The following is a 27,765-nucleotide window of genomic DNA, read 5'->3' on the forward strand; positions in this document are numbered from 1 at the left end:
TCCCCCCCCCCACACACTCTGGATAACCCTGATGTTCCCCAGATCCCCGGTGGGGGACTGGGAGGGATAAACGCCCAATGCCTGAGCCAAGGCCTGAGCCATATCTGAAACATAATAAAGTTGTGGCCAATTTTAATCCCATAGCACGTTGTCTTGAGTCATTATTCCACACGGGGGCCGCCCAGGGTTTGGGGGACTCCACCTGTCCACGCAATAAACTCAAGTTAAGAATGCAACAAGCCATTGTAACGTAGTGGCATCGAGAAACACAAATTTTCCTTGGTATGATAAAAAAATGCAGTGGTTAACTTGAAACTGGAACAGCATGGCATTTATTTAATGAAGTCTTGCCGTGTGATAGCCTTTTCTCTAGTGAATCTATTGATGAAGAAAAACTTCCCACTAATTCACACCTAAATAGGGCACTACCAATTATAATCATTTGTACCAGGCTCCTGCTGGGAACTTGAACTTGACAATGAATGCCACTTTGATCTACGCACATTTCCGTCACAAAAATATTCAAGGTATAGTAGCTTTAGGTCTCCTGACTATTGCTCCATTCTAGACAAGACAAGACAAAAACCCACTAGAGTTCAATAAATAGGATTATTGCACTTCCTCTGGACAGGATATTCATAATATTAAAAAATCATGGGGATAAAATATAAGTGGATTGACTGCAGGAAACTGATTGACCCAGGCAGGGCTCCATAATACATAATGAACAAGACTCATCATAAAATCTGAATACATTTGTGGTGTTCTGGAAATGCAGCAGGAGGAACAGTTAAGCTTTTTTTGCTGCCTAAGGAACAAATAATAACTATTAATAATTTTGCTCAGGCCTTCCAGCTTCAGCGGTTCTCAGAGTTTCTATCTTCAGGGAACATTTTCTTCTGCTGAGCCACCTCCGGCACATTTTCATGCCAGTGCTGGTTGTAGCTGTTGGATCTCACCATTGCTTTGTATAAAGGAAGAACATAGCCTAGAACACAACTAATGGCCCCCTGTGACTGCACAGTGTAAAATAAGATTTTAATAATAATAATAACAACAACAACAGTTCAAAAGCACACCAGTGCAAGTAGATAAATAGGTACCGCTGCGGCAGGAAGGTAAACGGCATTTCTGTGTGCTCTGGTTTCCATCACGGTGTTCGTTGCACTAGAAGCGGTTTAGTCATGCTGTCCACATGACCTGGAAAGCTGTCTGTGGACAAACGCCGACTCCCTCAGCCTGAAAGCAAGATGAGCGCCGCAACCCCATAGTCACCTTTGACTGGACTTAACCGTCCAGGGGTCATTTACCTTTTTACCTAGTAATTATTACCTGCCCTTCACTCTTGTCAGCCATTACTAATCTTCTCTCTGAGCTTTTAAATCTCTGATGAGCTTTTAAATCTAAGAAAACATAGGATTCCCTGGAACACAGTTAGGGTTGCCATATTTCTAAAAAGTAAAAACCAGGACACCCCCAAAATTATATTACACACACACACACACACGTCCCAAAACCGCACTTTTTTAATTTATGGAAACAAATCCAAACGTATGGCAGCACTAACATATGTTTAATTCCTTTGAATTGCACTGATTTTTCTTTATTGTACAACAAAACATTATGGAAAGTTTGACTCGGGTATCCCTAAGGAAGTGTCGCAAATAACTATGGAAGAATTGCAAATGCAGCACCACAGCAGTCAGCTGAGGCAAAAATAAACACCTTAAATGTGTTTTTAAAAAATGCATTGTGGCAAAGCATTTGATGCTCTTCTCGGCCTGCTTTGCCTTTCATTCATTTGTGCTCTGATGAGGAATGTTATGCATAGCTGTCAACCGTCCCTTATTTGGCAAGAAACTCCCTTATCCCAGTGCCGTTTCCCGCTGCTGTCCCTTATTGATTATGTCCCTTAAATTTCCCCAGGTTCAAAGGAAGCAGCTCCTCTCCCTCCCTGCCGGCCAGGAAGGAGGGAGGCTCCAACTGTGTTGCTCACCCAATAAGGAGTCTAAGAATGACTGGGGGGTGGAGCTTGCGTGCCTTGTGCCGATCAAATCGGCCGCGTTGCCTGGGGACTCGCCTTTGCTCAGCACTTCCCTGCAGAGAGGTGACGGTGGTTTTCCTTGCTGCATCCCCTTTGCTGGGTTGCTGCGCTGTGGGAACCACCACTTGAGGCTTCGTTTGGCTGGTGGTTGACTAAAATCCCTTATTTTGGCTGCTAATCCCTTATTTTCAAGGCTGCTGGTCCCTTATTTTCAAATCTGTAAGTTGACAGCTATGGTGTTATATGCATTGCCAACACCTGCCTTCACCTAACCTGGTGCCCTCCAGGTGTTTGGACTGCAAATCCCATCAGTTCCAGCCAGCACAGACATGCTGGCTGGAGCTGAGGGAAGTTGCAGTCCAATGCTTCTGGTGGGCACCAGACTGATGATGGCCAACGTATAATAATAATAATAATAATAATAATAATAATTTATTATTTATACCCCGCCCATCTGGCTGGGCCTCCCCAGCCACTCTGGGCGGCTTCCATAAAAACCAAAAATACAATAAAATATCACACGTTAAAAACTTCCCTGAACAGGGCTGCCTTAAGATGTCTTCTGAATGTCAGGTAGTTGTTTATCGCTTTGACATCTGCTGGAAGGGCGTTCCACAGGGCGGGCGCCACTACCGAGAAGGCCCTCTGCCTGGTTCCCTGTATGTTTTACTGGACATTTCCCACTGTAAAGGGGGGGGGAATCATCTGTATAAAACCAGTCAGACAACCCCTGCATGTGTCAGATGAAGTAGTAGTAGTAGTAGTAGTAGTAGTAGTAGTAGTAGTAATAATAATAATAATAATAATAATAATAATAATAATAATTTATTTGTATCCCGCCCATCTGGCTGGGTTTCCCCAGCTACTCTGGGTGGCTTCCAACAAAGATTAAAAATATATTAAAATGTCACACATTAAAAATTTCCCTGAACAGGGCTCCCTTCAGATGTCTTCTAAATGTCAGGTAGTTGTTTATCTCTTTGACATCTGATGTAGGGGTGTTCCACAGGATGGGCGCCACTCCCAAGAAGGCCCTCTGCCTGGTTCCCTGCAGCTTTGCTTCTCGCAGTGAGGGAACCGCCAGAAGGCCCTCGGTGCTGGACCTCAGTGTCCGGGTAGAACGATGGGGGTGGAGATGCTCCTTCAGGTATATCCCCTGAGTAGACCCTACCCCACACCTACAACTATAGATGTGTTGGTCTTTAAGCTGCCACGGGACTTTTTGGCTTTTCTGACACTTTGAAAGTATAAGGACTCCATTGTAGCCAAAATTAGGCTGGTGTGGACCTTATAGACCTGGTTCTGGCAACTGCTGGATTCAGGAAAGTGGTTGTTTACAGCCTCTTGAAATTAAGCCTGGAAAATTGCAAAAACTCTCTACATGTGCCTTTTGATTATTGGGTTGCCCTTATAACTTGGAAGGTATAGCTTTCCCTTTTCCCACAAGCCACATAATTAGGATACATCCCAAAGAGGTATTATTTTCCATTGGAGCTACGCTTTTGCTAATAGAAAAATCTAGATGCATTACATACTGGCAGAGCATTGAAACCTGAAATTTTATGGTTGCTTTCACCGGGAAATGTGCCTCAGACATGAAACACTGAACTTTTTAAATTAACTTTTCATGAAAAGATCATGTCACTTTCTAAATTACAAGAGTGCAATAATAGGCAGAGTTTACTCTTCTGTGCGCTTATTGACTCAAAATGTTCCAGGCCATTAAATTATAATGATGACTAATGGGTCTCTCCTGTTTTAGTTCAAATCCATAGAGTTAACACAAGAAAATTGATTAGTGTGGGTATGCAGCATTTTCTCATATCTTTCTTTCTTGGACCTTGAAATGAGTGGTGTCAAATAGTGCAGGCTTGGCTGTAACCTGGTAGAATCTAGTACTATACGGTGCATAATAAATCAAATATCTGGATGGCTTTTGTCCAAATAAGTAGAAAAATGAGTAGAAAAAAGACAGCATAAATTAAAAAGGTGGTATCGTACGTAAAAATATTAATTATAAAAGAATGTGGTGCAGGACTCTTTGGACTTAGTGTTAATGGTCATTCAAAATGCTATTGAAAACACTATCCTATATATATATATATATATATATATATATATATATATATATATATATAAAGCAACCAGGATATCCACTTGATTATAATTTCCCTCAACACATGTTTGAGTTTAAATCCATGTTACCCAAATCTTTATTTTTCCAAGTCCTATTTGCTGTGCAAGTCTACTAAAAATAACATATACTTAGTTATAGCCAACCAAGCCATACTCAGAGTAGGATATATTTGTGTAGAAATTTCCTTTGTGATCTTCTCTCTGCAATGTTGCACTCATCAAGTGATGAAAAGCACATATGAGTTGGGCCAGCGCTTTTTTTCTTGGGGGATACGGGAGGATGCATACCCCTAAACATTTTGTGAATCTTTGTACTTTTGTCCATTTACTGTATTTATTTCCCCCGATTTGAACTATAAAATGGTGGTTTTCTTGAGTCTAAATGAGAGTACCCCTAAAAAAACACTGAGTTGAGTCATACTCAGAGCTGCAAAAATCCTACCAGAAGAATATAGGTTCTTGCCTATGCATGTATACTAAACTATTCACACATCAAAATATGACTCTGTGAGTATCAAAATGTTGACAGATTTGCTCCATTCATTCCCTGCTTGTGGGTTGCTTTCAAGCATCTAGCTCATGGGTAGGCAACCTAAGGCCTGGGGGTCGGATCCGGCCCAATTGCCTTCCCAATCTGGCCCTCGGACGGTACAGGAATCAGTGTGTTTTTACATGAGTGGAATGTGTCCTTTTATTTAAAATGCATCTCTGGGTTATTTGTGGGGCATAGGAATTTGTTCATTTTTTTCTTCAAAATATAGTCCGGCCCCCCACAAGGTCTGAGGGACAGTGGACCAGCCCCCTGCTGAAAAAGTTTGCTGACCCCTGCTGCTTGACCATTTCTAGAACCAGATTCCCAAACTAGATTGATACTTTTTGCTTCCTTTAGAATTTCTCAGAATCTTCTCCTTTGCAGCCATCTTCCAAATCACCTCTAAAGGCATTTATTATGTAAAGCCTTAAGCATTCTGTCAGACCCTCCACTGCCCTTATTTCCCAGGGAAAGTCCCAGATTTACAGAAGCCATCCCAGTTTCTGATTTGATCCTGGAACATCCTGCTTGTCCTTAAAAGGGTAAAGGACTACTGACAGTTAAGTCAAGTCATGAACGACTCTGGGGTTGTGGCGCTCATCTCACTTTACTGGCTAAGGGAGCCAGCGTTTGTCCACAGACAGTTTTTCCTGGTCATGTGGCCAGCATGACTAAGCCGCTTCTGGCAAAACCAGAGCAGTGCACAGAAACACCGTTTACCTTCCCGCCAGAGGGTAACTATTTATCTACTTGCACTTTGACGTGCTTTCGAACTGCTAGGATGGCAGGAGCAAGGACCGAGCAATGGGAGCTCACCCAGTCGTGGGGATTCAAACCGCTGACCTTCTGATCGGCAAGCCCGAGGCTCAGTGGTTTAGACCACAGTGCCACCGCATCCCCTTAGGATGTCCCTATTTTCATAAGAGAAAAGTTGGAGGGTATGGGGTTATGCAACTCCCAACCCAAGGAGATGAACTATACAACTTTTAGAAGACATCTGTATAGGGAAGTTTTAAAATATTCAATGTTTTATTATGTTTTTATATATGTTGTAAGCTGCCCAGAGTGGCTGGGACAACCCAGTTTGATGGGTTGGGTACAAGTAATAAAATTATTGTTACTATAGAATAGGATGCCCCTATTTTCACCTAAGAAATGTTGGAGGGTATGTTCTATGTTTCTGTGCTCCCCCCTTAAATAAACCATCCTTGGGAATTAATTTATTAATGTCAGCAACATGCTTTCCATTTGTGGGTTTAGTGAAGCTTTTAAAACGTTGCTTTTATCGGGTTCCAGAGGTAGAAGATGACTTTCCTCCTCTTTCTTCTTTAAAAAAAAAAATCTGCCTCTGGTGATTGAGAGGCAAACCCAGGGGGATAAATCTTCTCAGCTTTAGATAAAAGAGAGGTTTGCTAAAGTGTGAGCAATGTTCCCGAAGTAATGAAGAGTGAAAATAATGGCATTGCAGGCCTTCTCTTGCTTTAGGAAGGAAGCCAAGTCAGCCACACACTCTTATCAAGTGTAACAAGATTAGTTTTTGCAGAGCAGTTGTTAAAATCCCTAGAAGCCCATACTGTACTAGCATCCTTCAGCAAGACCAGTGCCTCCTATTTCTTCTCATGGATGAACATAACAAATCCTTATTTACAGCTTACCTGCTCTTGTGAAAACTTGTCTCTCGCCCCTTGCTAATAAGCCATTGTCTGTTTCAAAGTTTTATCGCACTATTTGGAGGGCTGTGTGTGTTGCAATAGACAGCCAGAACTGGCCTTCAGTTGGGGAAGGGGCAAAATTTGATTCAGCTCTCATTTGAAAGTGCATCTACCTGATTCACACTGTCCGACACAATGAGAACCAAAACAGAGTCCCTAATTGAAATTCATACTTCTCCGAATTTTGCAATGCAATTATCCAGCCAAATAATATGTCTAAAATGCATCTGATGGGGTAAGGTGTGCATAAAAATATATGTATTTGTGAAACTAGAATTAAAAAATGCATTACATTAGGAAAAATAGCTTTGCAAAAATGCATACATTAGGGGAAATGGCATGCAAACAGCTATAGATTTGGAGAAATTTGCACTGAAATTCTGCTGAATTTCCATGAGGACTTTTTCTTTTTTAATGCTAACTGATGTTGCAATGTGGCGAACTGAACTTAAGGTTGGAAAAAATATGAGAAACTGAGAGAAACCAGAATTGACAGAATCACCCACCTTGGGCTTGCAGAAAGAATAGACCTCAATTCTTATGAATGAATATAAATTGTTTCAGTATAAATTATAATTGAGGCCTAAATACACCTTGACAGTAACAACAACAGCGGGTTCTCTTTTCCTGCTTATGGAAGTAAGGTAGCCCATCCTACAGTTAACTTTTCACTCAGCACCAAATGCCAAATACACTTTGCTACTGTATGGAACTGTCCTGACAAGTTTTCCTATGCATCAAGTTGTTGTTCGCTTTTTGTATCTTTTTAAATCATACCCTACCCTTCCCCACAAAGAAGTCCAGGGCAGCAAACGACAAGCAATAGAACTACTGAAACACCTTAAAAATGAGACATTAAAAAAACAATTCCAGGACAGGTGCAGACTGGGAGAGATCTCAGTTTAAAACACTTACTGAAATAGGGAGGGCTTCAGCTGGCACCAGAGAGACAACAGTGATGGCACCTATCTAATAGTCAAGGGGAGCGAATTCCAAAGGGTAGGTAAAAAGCTAAAGGGACCCTTGACCATTAAGTCCAATCATGGACGACTCTGGGGTTGTGGTGCTCATCTCGCTTTACTGGCTGAGGGACCTGGCGTTTGTCCGCAGACAGCTTCCAGATCATGTGGCCAGCATGACTAAGCCGCTTCTGGTGAACCAGAGCAGCACACAGAAACGCCGTTTACCTTCCCACTGGAGCAGTACCTATTTATCTACTTGCACTTTGATGTGCTTTTTAACTGCTAGGTTGGCAGGAGCAGGGACCAAGCAATGGGAGCTCACCCTGTCGTGGGGATTCGAACCGCCGACCTTCTGATCAGCAAGCCCTAGGCTGAGACCTCTGTTGTGTGGAATAGACCTCCTGATAAGATGGTATCATCAGAAGGCCCTTCCCTTCAGAATGCAGTGATTGCATAATGGGTGAGATGATATTTTATTCAACTCCTGAAGTGTATATGACTTTATACACCTTGAACTTAGCCCAATAGCTAATTGGTAACCAGATATTTGGGAGTTGGCAACATAGAGCGGCTCTAACTAATGAAACAAAACAAAATAAAAAAATAAAACAAAATCCTTCCAGTAGCACCTTAGAGACCAACTAAGTTAGTTATTGGTATGAGCTTCCGTGTGCATGCACACTTCTTCAGCTACCTACCTGTAAGTCTAACTAATGAGTAAATATGCATAGGGTTGCAACAGGGCAGGCCCAAGATATTTTGGCACCTGAGGCGAACCACAAAATGGCACCAATCAGAAACAAGGGGAAAGAAAGATCTATATTGGGATCTGCTGCCCCTGTGGATCTTGCCACCTGAGGTGGTTCCTTCACTTTGCCTCATGGGTGGCCTGGCTCTGGGTTGCACTAACACACAATATCACTAGTAATATCGAAACTCTGTTTGCTTCCTTCAAACTTCCTAATAATCGTCCTCAGAGCAGGAATCTGCAAATTCCCATAAGAAATGTGGCTTTAAGTGATCTTCACTTGCACAGGATGTGAGGGTGGCTACTAGTGTAAATTGCAAATTCAAGAACTCAGTAAGCCATGATAGGGATGTCAGTCAATCAAAGACATATTAGCCATGAACACTTCCATATTCAAAGGAAACACATTCCTGAATACCACATGTTATGGACAAAAATCAGGAAAGAATGTTGTCATTATGGGACATTATTGCAGTCAAACCAACAATTCATGCTTTGCCCGGTTGTCACATGAAGGGGCTAAGGCTCACAGAACTTTCTTGTAAAATTTGCTAGAGAGGACTCTGAGATCACTACCTTTGTCTATCTTGACAGGAAGCTGTAACACTACATCCTTCTTTCCTTCCTGCCTGGACAGCCTCCTCTTTCTCCACAGTGCTTCCAAGATGCCCACATGTTCAGAATTCAGACACCGTTCTTGAATTAACATTTTGTACTTTTGTAACTTACACAGTAGTTAAAAACCTGTCTTTCATTTTGCTCCTGTAACTGATGCTTCAAGACCAATTTTATGTGAGTAAATACTACCTTTATTACTTCACAAAACAATGTGTGTATGATTGTTGTTTTTAAGGGGGTAATACCAGGAAAATCCAATCTGCTTCAAAGCATCCTGGATTATTGTTTCTAGAAGGTTAAATCAACCTTGCATTAGCTTCCAATTTAAGCTGCAAAGGATGGTACCGTAGAAGCTATGGCATGCAACTGTACTACTTTTGGTTCTCTGGGTTTAATCATTCATAAAGAATATACATTCATTGAATGCTTGTTATATTACAGTCACTTGAGTGACTGAGAAGACCGAGGTTAGACTCTTGCTTCATGAGCAATTTTGCACAAATCCCAGTTGTCCTTATCTCTTAAAGGTTAACCTGTATCCCACAAATTGCAATCTCAAACACATTTGCCTTAAGTGAAATCAATGGTATACAAATGAATGACGTCCCCTGGAGTTATAACTTGCTGGTTACTTACACTTTTGCCTGTCAAAAACTCATCTGAGGAGCCTACATTTTAGTCAGATCTGTGGCTAGTTTCATGGTAATGTTATGAGAATTATAAGGTCTAAGATATAAAATAAATGTTCATAAATGTACCAGACAAACACATACATAAATATATGAACCACAGGTCTGAAACAGTGCAGAAAAACAGTCCTGAAACCATTTTGACTCTCCCAAATTGACCTCAAATGTTTCTCTGCAAGGAGGAAGGAAATGGAAAAACCTCCCCATTGTCTCTTTGCTCAGAAATCCTGTCTTATGGGCGTATCTGTGTGTGAATAGGGTGAGCCTGTGACCTATTTTCAGGAACTGAGTATTTACCATCACAAAAGAATGGCCAGGATGCCCAGCTAAAAGCAATCAGTGACCATTATTAGGTATCCTGGCAGACAGGTTTCCGCTGTAGACCGCCCCTTCAGTGATGTATGTATCCATTCACTGAACGTATCCATTCTTAAGGAAATCAGCCCTGAGTGCTCACTGGAAGGACAGATTGTGAAGCTGAGGCTCCAATACTTTGGCCACCTGATGAGAAGAGAAGACTCCCTGGAAAAGACCCTGATGTTGGGAAAGATTGAGGGCACAAGAAGAAGGGGACGATAGAGGACGAGATGGTTGGACAGTGTTCTCGAAGCTACAAACATGCATCTGACCAAACTGCGGGAGGCAGTGGAAGACAGGAGTTGCTGGCGTGCTCTGGTCCATGGGGTCATGAAGAGTCGGACACGACTAAACAACTAAACAACAACAACATATAAGAGCTTGCACACCAATGTTCTGGGTTCCTCCTCCCTCCCTGTGTGGGGTGAGTGGGGGACCCTCTTGCAACAGTTTAATAAAGATCAGGCTTACTAGCCGCTTTGCTTCTCAATGTTCTCTGGTTGGCCTCTGTTATTTCTCCTACTGATAGAGAAACCTATATAAGGATTCTATATGGGCTCTTGGGAACCCCATAAGGGAAAAAGAACAAGTTTTTTTCTTATAAAAGTATGAAAAATAATGAAAAATTATAGCCCTAGCATTCAACCAGTACAGCTTGCTTCTAGTACCCATTGACAGGCTGCTCAAATTTTTCCCTTGCCTCATAAAATGGAAACAATATTCATTTAACTATTTTGCAAAGCCATGCTGGCATACAAATGAAAGGGACACATCTTATGAACTGTATGCCACTATTCTGGGATAGTAGGCCAGATTTTACCCCACCCCAAGCTGTGCTGCCTGGCCCCTGGAAGTCCTTCCAAAATTCAGTCCAAGTACAATAAAATATTTGGTCACAGTATCGATCTTCCCAAGCTGTTAGAGAGATAGGCATATGGAAAGATTGATAGATAGCGTTCGTAACCCTTTAAGGTCACTTGCATCTTTTTCGGATTTTGGACATAATATTTATATAGTACAGTGATGGCGAACCTTTTATAGACCCAGTGCCCAAACTGCAACCCAAAACCCACTTATTTATTACAAAGTGCCAACACAGGAATTTAACCTGAATACTGAGGTTTTAGTTTAGAAAACAACAACTCTTACATAAACATATCTTATCTTAAAAGAAAAACACAGTAACAGAGCTTTCGATGATACAAACAACTTGTAAAAGTTTGCATTAAGATGATCCAAACTAAGTAAGGAAAGCAATGCCAAGTGCCTTAAAATTATTTAGCAGAGAATTCCACACTTTAAGGATGCCCCGCTTTTAAGCTCCAGCCTGAGCAAGCAAGCATTTTCGGCGTGGCCCTCTGAACGCGTGCAGAGTGGTGCCCCCATCATGTCACCATTTCCTGAAAGGGCCCCGGGGGCTGCCCCACATGCTAGCCCCACTCCCTCGCCCAGCCCAGCCCCAACCGGCCCCTATGCTGGAGGATGCGTAAAGCCTCAACCTCGCAGCAGGAGAAGGAAGGCAGCTACTCGGAACTCTCAGCGGCCTATCAATGTGGCAGCACGCCTCTGAGCACGTGCAGAGTGCTGTGTTCTCCCCACCCACAGTGGAAGCTCACCAAGGGAAAACGCACAACGCACACCCTGGGGGTTGTGGTTCTGTTTTGCACCCTCCAATGCCCCATCCGAGGTGCTTCTACTCAGACACAAGTCCCAGGATCCAAACCCAGCTTCTGAAAACAACATGAGTGCCTGCTTGGGGATAGCATCACATACCCGAATGGGACCAATGCCCCACCCAGCCCTTCCCTTTGTGCCTCCCTGGCCACGAGTGCGCCTTCTCGGTCTGGGCATCCTACGCTGAGCGGCTGAGCAAAAGGAGCCCTAAAGGCACTGCAGCAGACGGGCCAGTTTGGGGATTTTGGCTCTTTCCTATCCTGCTTGTGCAGCATCTGAAACTGAGAGCCCAGTATAATAATTGCAACCCGCTCACACAAAATACTAATTGCCACAATATCCTCAGTGCAATTGGGTGCAATGAACTTGGATCAAAGAATAGATGGGACCCCCATTTTGGAGAAAATCGGCGCCCTGATGGGCATCACATCCTGCTCCTGCCGCACAGTTTCCTGCCACGCACATGGTGCTCCAGCTGCCCAAGTTGAGCTGAGGACTCGGCGCACTGCCCTCACCTTCTGCGGGCTGTGTGCTGGGATGATGGTGTGTGTGCGTGCCCACAGAGAGGGCTCTGAGTGCCCCCTCTGGCATGCGAGCCATAGGTTCGCCACCACTGATATAGTACATAGAGTTGTCAGGTCAAGAACATCCCAGACCTTGAGATTTCAGGCCCCAGACCTGTGATATAGGGGCAGGTCCTGGTGATGTTCTTAAGTATAACACTTTAAGCATTAACCACAGTATAACACCTGAAAAGATAGGGCAGAGGACCTTGCAACCTATGTTTATTGAGAACTGCTCAAGTCGATGGTGCAATTCCCAGGCAGTATTGCATTCATTGAAGGGATGCAGGTGGCGCTGTGGGTTAAACCACACAGCCTAGGACTTGCCGATCAGAAGGTCGGCGGTTTGAATCCCCGCAACGCGGTGAGCTCCCGTTGCTCGGTCCCTGCTCCTGCCGACCTAGCAGTTCAAAAGCACGTCAAAGTGCAAGTAGATAAATAGGTACCACTCCAGCGGGAAGGTAAACAGAGATTCCATGCACTGCTCTGGTTCGCCAGAAGTGGCTTATTCATGCTGGCCACATGACCCGGAAGCTATACGCCGGCTCCCTCGGCCAATAAAGCGAGATGAGCGCCGCAACCCCAGAGTCGGTCACGACTGGACCTAATGGTCAGAGGTCCCTTTATCTTTACCTTTTATTGCATTCATTTAATTTCCTTCTCACCTCACTATCTAATATACACCACCAACACTTAGGCCATTATATAATTTGTTTATCTTTAAGGTGCTACGAGACATTCTTTTTTTGTTCAGGAAAAAAGAAAAGGCAAGGCATTTAAGAGTTACTGGGAAAGCATAACATTAACATCAGCATAGATAAATGTTTGCACTGTAACTAGGAAACTCATGTAATAGTCACCACATCCAAAGCACCCTTAATTAGAATCAGTCCCATCTAGATCTTCCTCCACATCACTGTGTCTTCAGACCAAAACCTGAAAATATGTGGACTATTAGCCAAACAAGCACATCTCTACCTCTCAGGATCTTCTGCCTTGGCAGAGGCAGGAAGGCTTATACTCAGTAAGAGGCATTAATTAACCTAGCTGCTGATCCATTTCTCCAAGAATGTTAGCATTATTTAGCAAGACTCTCTCTCTCTCTTTGTATAAACCAAAAAATGGTAATTACTGCAGTCAATGGCTGTACCACTGGTGCTTGATTTGAATGTTACAAACTTTCACCCTAATGTAAGTTAAATTACTGTAGTTTCTGGCTAAGAGGGGGTGTGTGTGCGTGGCTTTTTGGAATTGAACAATATACCGCATGGGAAGTCCTTATCTCATGTTTTGACCATTGTGACCTTGGTTGTATCGACACTGCCAATGAATTTCCCCTCCCCCAATGGGTGAGTGATGCTGAATAACAAGTGATGATGCTGTATGACCCACTGTGTCAGAAGCACAACTGAGGTGGGGAGGGTAATGTAGCAGCATGATGACTCCCCACCTCCTGTCCCACCTAAAATAAGGTAGGCTCCAAATTTGTGTGCATTTACTCATTTTAGATGGATGGAAAATTAAAGGAACTGATTCCTTGCAATATGTGTGCATGTATTTCTACTGGAGGGACGCAGGTGGCACCGTGGGTCAAACCACAGAGCCTAGGACTTGCTGATCAGAAGGTCGGCGGTTCAAATCCCCGCAACGGGTTGAGTTCCTGTTGCTCGGTCCCTGCTCCTGCCAACCTAGCAGTTTGAAAGCCTGTCAAAGTGCAAGTAGATAAATAGGTACCACTCCGGCGTGAAGGTAAACGGCGTTTCTGTGTGCTGCTCTGGTTCGCCAGAAGCAGCTTAGTCATGCTGGCCACATGACCCAGAAGCTATACGCCGGCTCCCTCGGCCAATAAAGCGAGATGAGCACCGCAACCCCCGAGTCGGTCACGACTGGACCTAATGGTCAGGGGTCCCTTTACCTTTACCTTATTTCTATTGGGGGGCATTTTGATAAATGTTTCCTCTAGGATTGTAACAACATACAATTGTTTCTGAAGATGATTGCACACATGCATTCTGCACACACACTAGCCAAAGCCCTAGATATTGACCTATATCAGGCATCCCCAACCTGCAGCCCTCCAGATGTTTTGACCTACAACTCCCATGATCCCTAGCTAACAGGATCAGTGGTCAGGGATGATGGGAATTGTAGCCCAAAACATCTGGAGGACAGAAGGTTGGGGATGCCTGACCTAAATGCTTGACATATAGAGTGGGTGGGTTGTTATATCAGGCAGTGTTCCTCAAACCTAATAATAGTGGGACACTTCTTTCTAAATTAAAAGAGGGAGCACACTTCACCTTTGATAGATGAAAACGTTTACTTTTAAGCGTGCATATAAGGATAATAATAATATAATAATTTTTTTTATTTATACCCTGCCCATCTGGCTGGGTTTCCCCAGCCACTCTGGGCGGCTTCCAACCAAATATTAAAAACAATACAGTGTCAGACATTAAAAACTTCCCTAAACAGGGCCGCCTTCAGTTGCCTTTTAAAAGTAAAAAAGTTGTTTATTGCCTTGACATCCGCTGGGAGGACATTCCACAGGGCAGGCGCCACTACTGAGAAGACCCTCTGCCTGGTTCCCTGTAACCTCACTTCTCACAGTGAGGGAACCGCCAAAAGGCCCTTGGTGCTGGACCCCAGTGTCCAGGCTGGATGATGGGGATGGAGACGCTCCTTCAGGTATACAGGACCAAGGCAGTTTAGGGCTTTAAAGGTCAGCACCAACGCTTTGAATTGTGTTCGGAAATGTACTGGGAGCCAATGAAGATCTTTCAGGACCAGTGTTATTTGGTCTCAGCAGCCACTCCCAGTCAGTAGTCTAGCTGCTGCATTCTGGATTAATTGCAGTTTCTGAGTCACCTTCAAAGGTAGCCCCACGTAGAACGCATTGCAGTAGTCCAAGCGGGAGATAACCTCTTTCTCCTTTTCCTGCCAAGAGCTGCTTCCTCCTATGTTTCTGCATGAGTCTTTGATATTGGACAATTGAAAAGAGCCAAATACAGAGCAGCGACTCATTGCTACTGTTTCCCCAAGTGCAGTGATGGGTGTTTATCTACAGGAATGAATGGCAACTGCTTTACTGAAGTGAAGGCAAGGGGTTAAACCAGGGGCACAACGGGGTAGAGCTAAACCTTTTCCGTACTGCTATTAGCACCAGAGATTGAGAATCATTCCTGCCCCTAGCTGCATCCATGGTTCTGTTCCTTAGTCATACTAAAGCATGACATTGCTCAAAACTGATATAGCTAGATAAACTATAATGTGCTCCTCCAGCAGATAGACTAGAAACATGCAACTGCTGTAATTTTGCATGCCACAAAAAAATTCCCCAGGTTCCCAGAGGTTTCATTACCCTACTTCAAAAAGAGGAAAGGAAAAAAAGATAAAGAATTTTGAGATGGCAGAAATAATTGGTAAAGACAGTTTTAAGTATGATTCTCCTTTTATATTAGTTATGTAGGTATTTTATGTGAAATGGTTTTAACTGATTGCGTTATTATATTTTGTTGTATTTTATTTTGCTGTAAACCACTGTTATTTGGCTATTGTGGGAAAAGGTGGTATAAGAATATTAAGAGGTAGACAAATGCAGAACAGATAAAAAAGGGGGTTCTTAGCCCCCTCCCCCAATTTTCCGTCTAGAGCTGACAAAACTAATGCTTCGTTTACACACACAAACACTTCCTTCAAAAGGATGTTACTGGATGCTTCTAGTGACTAGTCGGATCAACTGAATATAATCATCTGATTGAAGACCGATCCAAATGGAAACAGCTTCCTAAATAATTAAGTCTACCCTGAATTCAGTGGTGGGGAAAGTCAGTCTAATGAAAATTAACTTGAAGGGATGCTTGTTCACATCAGGGCTCAAAGGACAGCAAGGCAGAAATTGGCGACTTTTCGACTCACGTGTGCCTAGGTTTGCTTTTTTGTTGAACCAACTCTGCCTTCTGCAGCAAGAGAGCTTCACTGTCTTCATATGCTTGTTTGTGTGTCTCCAATTTTAGATTTCTTTACTTGGAGCTCTGGCATTTCATCAGTGAACACCCGGAGCACGAAACACTGTTTTACTAAGCATATGCTGGAGTGGTAATAAAAGACTACAGGAAATTAGAATCTCTTTTTCCCCAAGCTACATTAAGATTCTCAGATAAAATTGTTCAGGTACCCTACTTGGTCTATGGAATTATAATAGCGAAGCAACTCAGCTAGCAACTGAGCATAAGATGACTGTCCCTTCACTAAATGTATATTGGTGCAATTTACACATATTGTATTCTCAAGGCAAGGCATTTTCCTGGCATATTATTCTCCAGGGACCATTTTTCTCCCATATTAAGAATGTGGTGGACGTGGTGCATCTGATACCTTTCCTGAACTCAGATTATTCTCTGGAAATCATACCAGAGTGTACTCTGCCCACAAGATTCCTATTTCAGTTTTATTGTTCAGTCCATTATGGCTTATTTTAGAAGAGCACCCATTTGTCACACTGAAGAATGGGTGCAAGAAATTCTATTAAATCACAGGAGATTCTTCCAAACAATATATCAGGACATCTTCTCTCAAAACCTGTGAACCGCTCTGCTTTCTCTGGATGTCCAAAGGCTCACTTATTGCAGAGGGATCACAGAACTAAATGGCTGGGGGGTGGGGTGGGGCTTACTAGAAGTCATCAAAAACAGCCTACATCAGGACTCAACAGACTTGCTCAAATACACTTGCCATAGATCCGTCCACATAAACTAGTGGGCAATGCACCCCAAGCAGCGAGCAGCTGAGAATGTTGTATACACAGCAGATCACTGCATGCGATATACAGCCATATCCCATTCATGTTTACTCAGAAGAAAGTCTCAATGAGCTCAGTGGGAATTATTCCAAACTAGGTGTGCATCATAGGGACACTGGTGGTGCTGTGGGTTAAACCACAGAGCCTAGGGCTTGCTGATCAGAAGGTTGGCAGTTCGAATCCCTGCGACAGGGTGAGCTCCCGTTGCTCGGTCCCTGCTCCTGCCAACCTAGCAGTTCGAAAGCACATCAAAGTGCAAGTAGATAAATAGGTACCGCTCCAGTGGGAAGGTAAACAGCATTTCTGTGTGCTGCTCTGGTTCACCAGAAGCGGCTTAGTCATACTGGCCACATGACCCGGAAGCTGTACACCAGCTCCCTCGGCCAGTAAAGCGAGATGAGCGCCGCAACTCCAGAGTTGGCCACGACTGGACCTAATGGTCCCTTTACCTTTACTAGGTGTGCATCATAAACCAAGCTACAAAAATCAACAACCAAGCCATCTGGGTTGCTTGCAAATATAAGCAGGGGGAAACTATATTTTGCAAATGAGTGCCCTTAATACTCAAAGAGCATAATAGGCCTTTGGTGCATAGAATAAAGCAGAACATAGGACACAGCATTTTACCAAGTCAGTATTGTCGAAACTCACCAGCAGCTACTTTCCAGAGTTTCAGGCAGACGTCTCTCCCAGCTTGAACCAAGGACCTTTTGCATGCAGAAAGCATTTGCTCCACCTCTAAGCAATGGTCCTTCGCTTTCCTTTTGGGTTTACTAAAAAGGAAGTTACTGGGATGCAAGGAAAACATGCTGACTAAGAGAGGAAGCTATCACCTGGGAAGAATCCCATTCTAAGTCTGAGAGAACAATAGACTAAGAGAACAATGGGCTTGCCTTTCTCCAAATCCCCCACCCAGTGCCAGATTTATGTATAATCTAAACAAGCTATAGCTTAGGGCCCCACTCTCTTGGGGGCCTCAAAAAATTTTAAGGGAAAAAAGCCTGGATGTACATTTCCAAAATATAAGATAAAAACAAATAAAATAAAACCTACATACAGCTACTGAGTTTTATGTTGTGTAGGCTCCTATGATGTAAGTAATGGGCCCCGCCTGCTAGCTTGCACCCTAAAATATCACTGGTTTGCTCATTTCTATATATAGGTGCCTACATTCTACATGTGCAAATGGCTTTAGATACCTATTAGGTCCATAAATTACCATATAGCATATACTCAACACAAAAAACAGTGACAATTTGATGTTGACAAAGGACAGCTGGACATATAAATGGCCCCATTACCTTCAGTAGCTTAGGGCCTCATCAAACCTAAATCCGGCCCTGCCCCCACCACTCCAGCTGCAACAAAGAGATAATAAATACCCAAGTCATGTCCCATTGGGGCTCTGAGAGTTGAAGGCAATAATTTTTCTTGATGTGCTGCTGTTTGAAGGCAATAATGTCAACAATGGAGGAAAAAACCTTGCTAGCCCCAAAGCATAGCCTCAACTGGAAGCATCATGTGAAATGCTACACAACCAAGGAACATTCTGCACCCACACACTTCCATACACACACACACCAAGTAGGAAAAGAAGCAGGAATGCAGGTGGGAACAATAGAAGACATCTGCAATGATTGAGAGGTTAAAAAACAAACAAGTCCCTTCCTACCAACGACTGGCAACCCAACAGGGATTCTACTTGAGGAAACCCAATTCTCCTTGCATTGAGCTGAGGTGCAACTGAAGCCCCACCAACCTGTGCCATTAAGACAGAAACATAGAACAAAGCGGTGACCACAGTGTCCACATCAATAATGAAGAGAATTCTCGATTTGTGTCTTTCAGCTCTCAGAAAGTTTGGGAGGGTCAGACACAGACTGTACCCTCTGAAAGATGCTTAGGGGTGTAGTTTGCAAAGCCCACCATATACAAAGTGCAGGGTTCAGACCACATCTGATTATCCTCAGAGAGCATCATTTTTACTTACCAAGTAACTGAATCAAGTGGTGCAATGTATTAGGTATGCATGCTAAAAGATAATTTTATAGAAGCGAAGAGAAATTTAAGATGTCCGTTTTTCACTGAGAATACTGCAATTGTTACTATGACATACAGAAACAAAATAAAAATGAGAAGGCCTTCAAGTTTTAGTTGTAAAAAGAATTTAATGCATCAAAAACTGAGGCGGTGGACCTTCCTGACTCCACCTCCCATTTAAATCCCCCCCCCAATGAAATCTGAAATTATGTCGCCCGTAATCTGCCTCTTATGAACTTTACACAGCCAACTAAACATTCTGAAGTCCCCTATATGTAACCCTCTCTCCCCCAAATAAGCCACAATGGGTTTTGCTTCCATAACTCTAGCATGACTTGGCTTGTGATTCTAGCTACAGCAGAGCAAATCCCACACACCCTCCAGTGGAGCTCTTGTCTGGGTAAACATACACAGAACTGGGCTGCATGGCATTTTATAGAAATCCAACACAATCACTTTCTCCTCCAGACTGGAAGTCATTCCTATGCATATGTACTCTACTCAAAAATAAGTCTTAGTAGGTTCAGTTGGGTTTCCACCCTGTGCTAAATGGTATCAGTGTCTATACTGACTTGCTGAGGTCTTTAGCTCATTTTTTGTTTTGCTTTTACACACACACACACACACACACACCCACCCCTTCCTAAAGGCTCATCTTGTCTCTCTCATATGTAGAGAAAGAAAGAAAGAAAAAGAAAGAAAGAAAGTAAGTAAGTTCTGCTTAATGCTTAAGCCTCATAATTGAAAGAGCCCATTTGATTATATTGCAAAATGGTCACCCAATGAAGGGAGTTTCATTTTATGGTGCAGTCAGCTGAAAATAAAAAGAAATGTCTTGAGATAGCTCTGTGATGGAGTCACTCACCAAAGGATGCAATTTAACACTTAATGGCATTTGCACAGGAAAGGCAGCAAAAGGCTATTGCCTAGCCTGCTCATCTCACCTATTTAAAAGCCCATCAGTCTGTGACTGTTGCAAAACAAGCCTACAAAAACCATGTTCAGTGTCTCTTCTTCTGGTGCACTTTCTGCTCTACCTTCTCCTTTTTGTCCATATTCCACCCAGTTTTCCATCCCTCTTGCCCTTGAAGCAAACACAAGATGAGAAATGTCTCCTACCAAATTAGCCTTCAGGAAACCTCTTCCTTTAACAAACTTGCATAAAGGACTCCTGGCCACAGAAAGCACCTTGGCAGGAAAGTATATGAAGATAAGCAAGCTCTTGGGCTTCTCTGCATAAATTAGAAAACTTGACTAGGCAGTGTGATTCTCAAGTAGGAAAAGTGGCAAAACACCAGCACAGCCCATTCGGTGTCCCCCTGATGGGAGCAGAAGCTTAGTGCTGGAGTCAGCAGTGGACTCAAACCATCTGAGATTTCTGGAGTCTGCTACCATCTGGCTGCAAAAGTGAGACACGCCTCAGTGAGAATTCCCTAATACCTGTTGTGGTGGGAAGAAACAATGCTCCAGACTTCACACACACACACACACACACACACACACACACACACTACCAGAAAGAGAGACTTGCAGTGTCTATTTAAAGAACATTTGGGGACGCTGTGTGCTCCCTATTCTTGACCCTATTCTTTGACATTTTCAAAGCTGTGGTATTTCAATTATACTCTCTCAACAGTCCCGTGTTATTATTCCAATTTGTGTTGAGATGTTGGGGAAGGAAGGAAGGAAGGAAAGTTTGGTTTATGCTTACGCCTCATAATTCCAATGCAGGAATCTCAGCTAAAGCATTAATAAGAGATGGCCATCCAAGGAAGGGGAATTCAAAAGCTCCCGTGGAAGACTATTCCACCGTCAAACAGCTCCTACTGTCAAAAAGTTTTTCCTGATGTTGAGTCAAAAGCTCCTTTCATGGGGTAGAACAGGGGAACATTTGGGGGACCTGGTTCAGCCTCTGCATATTTTCCAATTTGGGGTCTTCCTAGGCATGAACAGACCAGCAGAGAGCTATTACACTAAGAGATTTCATATCACCTCAGATTCACTGCTTACAGTTCATGCATTCATATGCCGATGGCACCATGCGAGCAGCCCCCAAGGGAAATTGGGTGAGGCGGATGCCAAATTAATGGTGTTGGAACTTCAGGGAAGGGATATACTGAACTCCTTGTTCCTCTGCCTGTGTATTCCTGTCCTGTGTAACTTCTATTAGAGCATGAATGCAGAGGATAAGGTAAAGGTAAAGGGACCCCTGACCATTAGGTCCAGTTGCGGATGACTCTGGGGTTGCGACACTCATCTCACTTTATTGGCCGAGGGAGCCGGCGTACAGCTTCCGGGTCATGTGACCAGCATGACTAAGCCACTTCTGGCAAACCAGAGCAGCACACGGAAATGCTGTTTACCTTCCCGCTGGAGCGCTACCTATTTATCTACTTGCACTTTGATGTGCTTTCGAACTGCTAGGTTGGCAGGAGCAGGGACCGAGCAACAGGAGCTCACCCCGTCGCGGGGATTCGAACCGCTGACCTTCTGATCAGCAAGCCCTAGGCTCTGTGGTTTAACCCACAGCGCCACCCGCTGTATGTGGCAATTGAGAAAGGACCACCAAAGCAACATTTCACTGAATTAAACCATTGGTCCACCCAACTCAGGATTTTCTTCACTGACTGACAAATTCAGGGTTGCCCAGCTGTTATATGGATGGAACCTGGGACCTTTTGCATGGAAAGCAGAAGTTCTACCCCTGAGGTACAGTCCTCATTGCATGCCAGTGTGCATGAAACCACATGGTGAAGGGGTCAGCCTCCAGTGTCCTACCATATGGGCTGATGATTTGGTGCAGATGTCCTTGATGCCTGGCAAAGCATTACAGGACCAACAATAGACAACATGCTATAGATGCATCTCACTTTGTTCTAAAGAGGGGTGAGGATTCACATATACATAGGTGGGCATGGGATACCATGCGCAAAACCACCCACATCCAAATCTTCTCACATTCCTACTCAATCCATCCTGGCCTTTCGTTTTGGCCGTAGTCAGTTCCTTGTGCACTCTGCAATTCCCCGAAACTAGGAAATGAACAGAACCACGGCTGCCATACCTTGCAATAAAAGGGAAAAGTCACCATATTCTGAGCTGCATTTTAATGAAGGCTGGCAGCGCAAGCAGGAGGAAAGCCACACAAGAAACGTGCACCCTCTTGTACTTTGCATACTGATCTGTGCAACCCTGCCTAGTCTCCCTGTCGAGCCCATACTGAAAACTTGCACCGAAGAGTCACCAAAGCTAGGACTGGAACAGAGGTGATCATCATAATCTTGGTCCATTAAAAAAAAGAGGGGGGGAGAGAGAGTAGAGAGACTACATCCGTTTTGCTGTCTGGTGATCATGCCCCTTAAGGGAGAATTATTCCTCCAACCCCACAATATTATTGAGCTGTGCCACCTCTTTAAAAATCAAATCGCACAAGCAAAAAATGTCACAGGCTGCTGAATGAGCCTTTAGGATTTTATCTCTCTCTCTCCCCCCCCCCTTCCCCACATCTTTCCTGACTGGTGTGGCATTCCTAGCGGTGCCTCCCCACCCCCGGTAAATAGTATTGAACAAGAAACAACACATTAAGGCTGATGGAGATTTTCGCCCGTGAAGCATGCCGCTTGCTCGCTCGCTGCCTGCAAATGCCCATTAAGACACCATTAATTGCATTGATTTATTTGCAAGCGATGCGCAGAAGGATGTTTGCTCGCCTCGCCTCCCCTGCAAAGCCTGGCAGCCTCCGCTGCCCACCCCCGCCGTTTTACACCCAAACTCGACCCCCTGTTGCCATCTCTCGTCACTGTCACCAAGTTCTTTTCACTGACACCGGGAGCACCTCAGCACCCACCTTCTCTCTCCTTCACCCTCCTTGCACCAAATTGCACCCCCCCTTCCCCACGATGACTCCAAACCCAGTGGTACAGTTCACCTTCGGGTAGCCTGTTAGGAGAGTCAGACGACGCGGAATCCCTTACCTATAGCTGGCTCGCCCGCGTCTGGCGTCCTCTGAAGCGCATCTATCTGATGATGCTCAAAGTTTCCGGATCCCCATGAGTTGCGCGAGCTCGGCTGCAGCTGCTGCGAGCTCGGCTGCAGCTCCGCGGAAGTGCAATGGACTAGCTCTGCTTGGGGATCGGGCTAATTGCACAAGTTCTGTCGGAAGAGGGTGGAAGGGGAAGGCCAGCGTTGGCAAGGAGGCAGAGAAAAAGAGAGAGAAGGATCTTCTTCTTTTGGTGAGGCTGGAGACTCTGCTGCAAAAACCACGCACCGCCCGCCTGAGCAAGGTGACTTGTCTTCCCTCGCTCCAGCTGGTGGCAGAACAGCTGGGAAGGACACGCGGAAGGGGGTGGGCGGAAGGGAGGGGGGCTTTACTCCGGTTTAATTAAACCGGAGCAACTCCTGCCAACCGGATCTTCTCTTCGAGATCAGAGGGGGAAACGCCGACGCTTTATAACCACCCCCCCCTTGAAAAAGTGTCCTTAGGTCCCTTTACTCTACAGATGGATTAAAGTGGAATAATTCATCCACGCGCATCGCTGTCCTAAAGAAGATTAGCTTTGGTCTGTCTGGTCCAATATTCTCTCCCCAGTCGTGGGTCAGAGAAGTGTCGTAGGAGATTGACAGGAAGGAGGGCATGATGAGGGCAATGGCTTTCGTTTTATCCCAAGGATCTGCTCATCAAAGGTGGTTCTGGAATTCCGACGAGGAACCCCTAAATTCCAAGACACAGGTGAGCCTAACCTGCGGCCCTGAGGATGTATTGAATTCAACCTCCCCACGCCACCCCACCCCTCAAGCCAGTGTGGCTAACGGCCAGAGGTGATGGGATCTGGAGTCCAGCAACATCTGGAAGGTCCAAAGGTTCCACACAAGTCTCTGCTCCAGAAGAACTACTCCAAGCGTTAGGTGTTCCGATGGCAAGTAGTATTCTGAGGGTTAGACTAATGAGCAAGCGCGTCCACCTGTAGTGATCGTGAGAGTGCATCTTAACGACCACCACAGCCTGCCGCAGAACGGGGAGGGGGGCACACGCCACTCACTGGGAGGGACATGTGCCCCCTTTGCTCTCCCTAATGGTCGTTTGCGAGTACAGAACTGGCAGGAATGATAATGCATTTATAGACTGCTTTCGAGAGTCTTCATGCTTTTTTATATACTGTACAAAAGAAAAGGGAAAGGTAAAGGACCCCTGACAATTATTCACAGCAACAGCAAGAACCCCGCAAGATGGGCCAGCATTAGATAGATGGGGGGCCGAAAGCTTGCCTAAGGGCCCACCTGGCAGATTGGACTTAAGGTGTGCACTTAAAAAATTCCAAAATGGGAATACAACCAACACGTGTTTGCAGACAGACGTCTGGCAAACACGCTTTTCGGGGAGTGAGAGTTGTCTGCAGCTGCTCCCTGCTGGATGGACCCCAAATGACAAACCCAAGTCTGCTACCAGGTAATGTGAGTAAAGCATCGTTGGCCTATGTCGGCTGCCCTAGCCCCGAAATTTACTCGGCACTGGTATGCATATATTGTATATAGCCCAGCGCATATTAATGCAATGAAGTGTGTGAGAGAGACAGACAGACAGGCAGACAACAGGAAAAGTTACGCTCATCTGTCTTCTCCGGCTCCTGCAGTTCCTCACGCAGTTTATTTTTTTGCAAATGAACTCTACACAAATAATAACGCAGGAGAGAGAGAGAGACTTGCAAGAAGATGTGAGCTCCGGAAGAGAGATCCCCGACCAGACAATCAGACTTCCTCAGCGTTTTGGAACCCTAGCTCAGTGAAATAGCATCTGCCTTGCATGCCCAGGGTGAAATGCAGCAACGGTCTGATTCCCTACCGGGAAGCTGTTGGGGGGCCGGCGGGGGTGGATTCGGAACCCAAATGCGACTCTCGATTTCACAATTCCAAAAGCACCACCTTGAAAGGTCCCTTAAGGAAGCCCATCTCCTAGTCGAATCTGGTGGGGAATCTCCCCCCTTTCTTGGACTGAGGGACAGGTTGAGCCCAGCCCTTCCTCTCCCCCAAATACTTCTTTAAGACCCCTCCCAGAAAATCTGGAAGAGGGCAGAGTCTCCCACAAAGACCAAGTGGCGCCAGAGAGACACCCCAACGCGAAAGCTGTGAGATATGGGTGAGATCTTCTTCTCTCCCATCAACCCTCCGAATAGGATGCCCACCAAGGGCAACGATGCCACCCCTCTCTGGATCTTCCACCACAAGCCCCCGACAAGTTAGCCCCTAGAAACCCAGGTGTTTGGCATGCTGCGAAACCAATAGTGCGAATGACACATCGAGCTAGGGGTGCCTTTGGGGGAGACGTGAGAGTCCCATGTGTCTCAAGTGAGCGAGTCAAGGCGCGATCAGAACCCGGAGCTTACAAGCAAGGATCTGGTGTGTGTGCCTGTCATCTGCGGCACCAGAGAAAGGCAAGAGAGCACCCGCTCCCCATCTGTTTCAGCCTCCCAACATAATTTTCTTCCAGAAATGTAACATGTGGGGTGCAATTTGCCTCGCCCAGAAATGCACCCCCCAACACACAGTGCACCCCGTAACTCGTCATTTTCTCTCTGCTGTGTCTGCGTGAAGGAAGGGGTTAGTAGAGGAATGGAATATCCATAGCATCAACAGGAGTTAAATAGATAGGAAAGCAGCAGAGCGACAGATTTGTTTAAGCTTCCCCTCTCTCCCCACCAATAATAAAATAAATTTAAAAAGTCGCAGAGACAATAGCTCATCAAACTGGCGATCGCTAAACATCGTGGGGAGGAATTGATGGAGGCTTCCTTAAATCTGGCGTGCGTAAAAGGCGAGGCACTCACCGGGTGGAATTTCAGGAGGCGAGGTGTCTGGGCAGCAAGCGGTTCCACGAGGCGAGCGCGCATCCCATGGTAGTTCCAGAGGTTTGGATGCGCTTCAGAACGGCGGTGATGGACAGCGATGGGCGGCGTGGCGTGGGGGTGTCCACAGCAGGACGGTGGCATCCGCCAGAGCTTCCTTAGCGGCGCTGAGAGAGAGGGAGAGCCAAGCAACAACGAACCACCGGGCAAGCGGTGTGCCGGACGGACGCGTGCGTGCGTGCCACAGAGCCCAGGAAACAATGAATGGATGTGAAAATAAAAAATAAAGGGAGACCGGACAAATGCAAAGGAAGAGTTATGGGGAGGCAGGCGGGCAGGCGCTCAGAGTCAGAGAAGCGGAGATTTTAAAGCTGATCCTTTAAGGCAAAAAGTAGGTGGACGAGATTATATTCATCCAAAGAAACGGAGACGAGGAGAGCCTGGCTCTGTGCGTAAAAACCACAGCAACCCAAGACCGAGTGAGCCAGGTGGTGCTGGAGAAGAAGCGAGGCGCAGAGAGAACTACAGGAGGAGGCTGGTCTCATCCTGATAGATATAGCGGCGGAGCTGATTTAGGGAGCTGGAGGGGAGGATCTAATGCGATTCGGGAGGAGGAGGAAGGGGGGAGATCGGGTGGGCAGGAAGAAAAGACTCTCTCTCTCCCTCGCTTTTGAAGGGCTTGGCACATCAGCCCCGCCACCTTCTTCCCAGGTTGCTAAAGAAACTCTTTCCAGAGACTCAGTGCAAATCCCTTCCCTTCGGTTATATATAGTAACCGTGCAAGGCTACTTCTCTCAATAATTTTGCCCTAACAATCGCAACACGCCGGGAGGGAAACTCCCGTGAAACCAACCGGGAAAGGCACTGAGGAAACCAGCCAGATGCCCGATCTTTCCGGGTTTGTTTTAATTTTGCAAGGAGCTGGAGGAGGGATGCTAAAGAGACGGCTGGGGAAGGGAGGCAGTGGTTCTCTGAGCCAACGCGTATAACCCAATTTGCAAGACTCGCCGTGGGGATGTTATAATGGCACAGGCTCGAACCAAAAGAGGGTTCGGAGGATGACCCTGGGTTTGTCTCTGTGGGACAGGAGAAGCTGGTATCGCCTCCCTCTGGCTCGATGATCTTGCAAACCAGAGGGCGGCCAGTCTCCAGCCAGTCTCTCCACACGCACGTGATGTCTCGGCTCAGAAATCCAGGATGCGTGCGTGCGTGCATTTTTGCTACGCGCGAATTTGAGCAACATGCATGAAACGGACCAGAGGGATCGCTCGCTTTCTCTTTCACAGCGAAGAGTCTACGCTTGTCTCGGCGCTAGTCTCCCTCTCTCAACCCCGCCTGGCTTTCTAATGTCGAAGAAGGGAGGGGCGCATCTCTCTTTTGATTTCTTGCATCCCCACTGCACGCATGTTGACTCCCAGAGATTTCAGCGAGATTGACTCCAGAATAGTTTCAGAAACACTTGAGGGGGAGTCATTGGGTGGAAGAGAGAAGGTGCAAGCAGCTTACCCCAGCAAGGCAACCAGAAAAGAAAAGTAATCCTGATAAATGATCTAATTTTCTAATGCTAAGAGAAAACGGACCGTCTATTAATCTACTTGCCCTTCGCCATAAGCACAAGACAGTGCTTGAGTCACTGGGACACCCCGCAAACAAACAAAACAAAAGACACCCCCCCACCATCCTTACCTAGTTTAGCTTGAATATTAAGGGATGTGGGAAATAATACTTAATGCAGAGCTCTCTCATTTTCCACCTGCTCTCATATTAGTGTTGAACGGAGCCAAGCGGTGACACCGGATTGCTCTTTTGCATTGCTAAGGAAGCCACCGCTTTAGAAACCGCCAGTCTGATACTTTTACAGCCTGACACCGGCTTCCCCGAGGCTTCTCACAGTGGAAGGGTAATTTGCACTTAACAGTGTAAACCGCTGCCTCGCAGAGTGCTTTTCTCTTCAGGTATTTGCCTTCTGCTCTAACGTGGTGCCCGTTGCCATGCCTTGTGCTCCCTGGATTTCCAGAATGCATAATTTGCAGCAAAGGAGAAACCATGC

The 27,765-nt window shown here is 45.3% G+C and overlaps 1 protein-coding gene across 2 annotated transcripts in view; it reads right to left on the bottom strand.

Annotated features, from left to right (window-relative positions):
* Positions 1–26,792, bottom strand: part of BRINP3 (BMP/retinoic acid inducible neural specific 3) — a 250,608-nt gene extending 223,816 nt beyond the window's left edge. Inside the window, exon 1 of one of the 2 annotated variants that reach the window (XM_083620295.1) lies at positions 25,698–26,792. The gene's annotated coding sequence lies outside the window, so the exon portion shown is untranslated. Of the gene's footprint in view, positions 1–22,850; positions 23,573–25,697 lie in introns of those variants that run through there. The other variant, XM_083620296.1, reaches the window with a different exon arrangement.
* Positions 26,793–27,765: the final 973 nt, after the last annotated feature.

The sequence above is a fragment of the Podarcis filfolensis genome (genome assembly GCF_964270895.1).
Source record: "Podarcis filfolensis genome assembly, chromosome: 6".
Taxonomy (NCBI): domain Eukaryota; kingdom Metazoa; phylum Chordata; class Lepidosauria; order Squamata; family Lacertidae; genus Podarcis; species Podarcis filfolensis.